Genomic DNA, 3,821 nt, shown 5'->3' with positions numbered 1-3,821 from the left:
CACTGTTGGTGGGGATGTAAACTGGTGCAGCCACTATGGAAAATATTATGGAAGTTCCTTAAAAATCTGAAAACAGAGTTGCCATGTGATCGTTCAATCCTACCCCTGGGCATGTATCTGGAGAAAACTCTAACTCGAAAAGACACATGCACCCCAATGTTCATAGTAGCACTATTTGCAATAGCCAAGACATGGAAGCAATCTAAATGTCCATATTCAGATGAATGGATAAAGAAGATGTGGTATAGCTTCTTCGCTGTAAAAACACCAAATGGTGGATGACGGCAGTGCTGCGGGAGGACCCAGAGGCCCCGGGGCCCTGGAATGGCAGGCCCCAGTGTCTTCTGCAGAGGCTTTGGTAGCAGCGTCTGGGTCCGGGGTTTTGGCCCGGGTCTCGGTGGGGGCAGAGACGGCAGAGCTCACAGAGGCAAGGCTGAGGACAAGGAGCCACAAGGAGTGGCTCCCCAACACCAAGCTGGGCTGCCTGGTCAAGGACATGAAGATCAAGTCCCTGAAGATCTATCTCTTCTCTCTGTCCATCAAGGAATCTGAGATCATTGATTTTTTCTTGGGGGCATCCCTCAAGGACGAGGTTTTGAAGATTATGCCTGTGTAAAATCACACCCGTGCTGGCTAGTGGACCAGGTTCAAGGCATTTGTCGCCATTGGGAATTACAATGGACATGTTGGTTTGGGTGTCGAGCGCTGTAAGGAGGTAGCCACTGCCACCCATGAGGCCATCATTCTGGTCAAGCTCTCCATCGTCCATGTGTGGTGATGCTACTGAGGGAACAAGATCAGCCAAGCCCCATACCGTCCCTTGCAGGGTGACTGGCCACTGTGGCTCTGTGCTGGTGTGCCTCATCCCTGCTCCCAGGGGCACTGGCATCATCTCAGCCCCTGTGCCCAAGGAGCTACTGAAGATGGCCAGAATTAATGACTGCTACACCTCTCCCAGGAGATGCACCACCACACTAGGTAACTTCACTAAGGCCACTTTTTTTTTTTAATTTTTAAAAAATTTATTTATTTAATTTATATATTTTTGGCTGCATTGGGTCTTTGCTGCTGCGTGCGGGCCTTCTCTAGTTGCGGCGAGTGGGGGCCACCCTTCATTGTGGTGCACGGGCCTCTCATTGTGGTGGCTTCTCCTGCTGCGGAGCACAGGCCCCAGGTGCGAGGGCTCCAGCAGTTGTAGCATGTGGGCTCAGTAGTTGTGCCTCACGGGCTCTAGAGTGCAGGCTCAGTAGTTGTGGCGCATGGGCCTAGTTGCTCCACGGCATGTGGGATCTTCCCAGACCAGGGCTCAAACCCGTGTCCCCTGCATTGGCAGGCGGATTCCCAACTGCTGCACCACCAGGGAAGCCCCCAAGACCACTTTTGATGCCATTCCAAGACCTACAGTTATCTTACTCCTGATCTCTGGAAAGAGACGGTGTTTACCAAGTCTCCATATCAGCAATTCACTGACCACCTTGTAGAGACCCACACCAGAGCTTCCCTGCAGAGGACCCAGGCTCCAGCTGTAGCCACCACATAGTTTTATATGAGAAAAATAAAGTGAATGAAGCTGGTTTAAAAAATAAATAAGATGTGAGATATATATATATATATATATACACAATGGAATACTACTCAGCCATATAAAAGTATGAAATAATGCCACTTGCAGCAACATGAATGGACCTAGAGATCGTCATACTAAGTGAAGTAAATCAGAAAGATAAAGACAAATGCCATATGATATCACTTACATGTGGGATCTAAAATATTACACAAATGAACTTATTTACAAAACAGAAACAGACTCAAAGATATAGAAAATAAACTTACGGTTACCAAAGGGGAAAGGGAATGGAAGAGGGATAAATTAGGAGTTTGGAATTAATAGACACAAACTGCTATATATAAAGCAGATACAGACCTACTGTATAGCACAGGGAACTATATTCAATATCATGTAATAAGCCATAATGGAAAAGAATATGTATATCTATGTATAACTGAATTACTTTGCTCTAATGCAGAAATTAACACAACATTGTAAATCAACTATACTTCAACATAAAAATTGTCTCTGTATTTTGGAGACCTATCTTCAAAAGGCCATGTTAACAATAGAAAATTATTTTGTTATCAACAGGCCAAGTGATTGAAAGGTTTAGTAGGTAAGCACAGGTCATTTTAGATACATTTACTTTAAAAATCTATCAAATTCTCTCCTTTCTTTTTTCCTCCTTTCTTCTCTCCCTCTCTCCTTCCTTTTTTTTTTTTTTTTTAAATACTTACTTATATGGCTGCGCTGGGTCTCAGTTGCGGCACACGGGATCTTTTTTGCTGCAGTGCTTGGGATCTAGTTCCCTGACTAGGGATCGAACCCAGGCCCCCTGCATTGGGAGCGCAGAGTCTTAGCCACTGAACACCAGGGAAGTGCCTCTCTCTTTCCTTTAAAGTGCTGAAATATATTATTGGACATGTACTAAGTACTAACACTTGCTGGGCTCTTTGGCAATTATGAATGCAATCCATAACTGTAACATACTTACAATTCATAATGGCAATTATGGTTGATTTATGCATCTCTTTAGCAAAAACTTCTTGAATTCCCACTTGGTATTAGGCAAAGTACAAGCTACCAGGAATTCCATAGTGAATAAAGTATGCTCCTCGCCATTCCCCAAAGTACTTGCAATCTAGTGGGAGATGCACACACTGGTCAACAATAGTTACTTCCCCTTCAGCCCTTGCACCCAGAGTGAGACAAGAAGAGCAAGCCTGAGCCCAACCTGCAGCCTGAAGCTTGATGCAGAGCTGAGGCAACCTAGATCAGCTAAACCATAGTGGCCCTGCAGACCAGTAAGCATGAGAATAAATGCTTATTGTTGGTAAATTTATGGTGTGGTTTATTATGCAGCACATTGTAGTAAAAGTCTGGCTAATGCATATTCTGCAGTTTCTTTTTTCATCATTCTTTTTTGCATCTCAGATCCATGTGTGCTTAATTTCAGCCTAGTGTGCCCTTTAGAAGATCTTGAGTGTCTTTGAGTGGAAAATTCTCTGAGTTTACACTTGGTTAGAAAATTGTTAATCACGTGGTTTTTTTTTTAGATTTATTTAAGAGTTCCTTCTCTTTCCCCCATAAAACACACACAAAACACTTCTGAAAATCAGCAATCAAAGTCACCCAAAGCGTTGTTTTTTGAATTTTATTTATTTTTTATACAGCAGGTTCTTATTACTTTTCTATTTTATACATATTAGTGTATATATGTCAATCCCAATCTCCCAGTTTATCCCCTCCCCATCACTTGTTCTTAAAATATAATTTTTGGGTAAATAAGTGTAAGTTGACTATTATTTGTTCTTAAAAGAATAAAGATATTCTTTTGCCTTTGACTTGAGTTGTTGCGTTAGGTCAACTATTAGTATAATTATTGTCCACTTGTAGGAAATCTCTCTTCTCCCTGGCTGTTTTCATATATTCTCTTTGTCTTTGGCATTCTGAAGTTTCCTTATGACATGACTATGGATTTTGACTAGGCATAGGTTCTTTTTATTCTACTTAAAATTTATTGGGATTCTTGGACATGTAGATTAATGTCTATGGTAGGCAGATTAATAAACCCTCAAAGATGTCCATGTCCTAATCTTCAGAACCTATGAATATGTTAGGTTACCTGACAAAGATGGATTAAGGTTGCAGATGAAAATAAGATTGCTAATTAGATGACTTTAAAATAGAGAGATGATCTTGGATTATCCAGGTGAGCCTAATATAATCACAAAGGTCCTTCATTATGGAAAAGGGAGGCAGAAAAGGA

General features: G+C 42.0%; 1 pseudogene; it reads left to right on the top strand.

Moving 5' to 3' along the window:
- Positions 1 to 271: 271 nt before the first annotated feature.
- Positions 272 to 1,540, top strand: LOC101333106 (small ribosomal subunit protein uS5-like; annotated as a pseudogene).
- The last annotated feature ends 2,281 nt before the right edge of the window (positions 1,541 to 3,821 follow it).

The sequence above is a fragment of the Tursiops truncatus genome, chromosome 12, assembly GCF_011762595.2.
Source record: "Tursiops truncatus isolate mTurTru1 chromosome 12, mTurTru1.mat.Y, whole genome shotgun sequence".
Taxonomy (NCBI): domain Eukaryota; kingdom Metazoa; phylum Chordata; class Mammalia; order Artiodactyla; family Delphinidae; genus Tursiops; species Tursiops truncatus.
The sequence above is the reverse complement of the archived record's forward strand: the minus strand, read 5'-3'. Positions and strand labels throughout refer to the sequence as shown.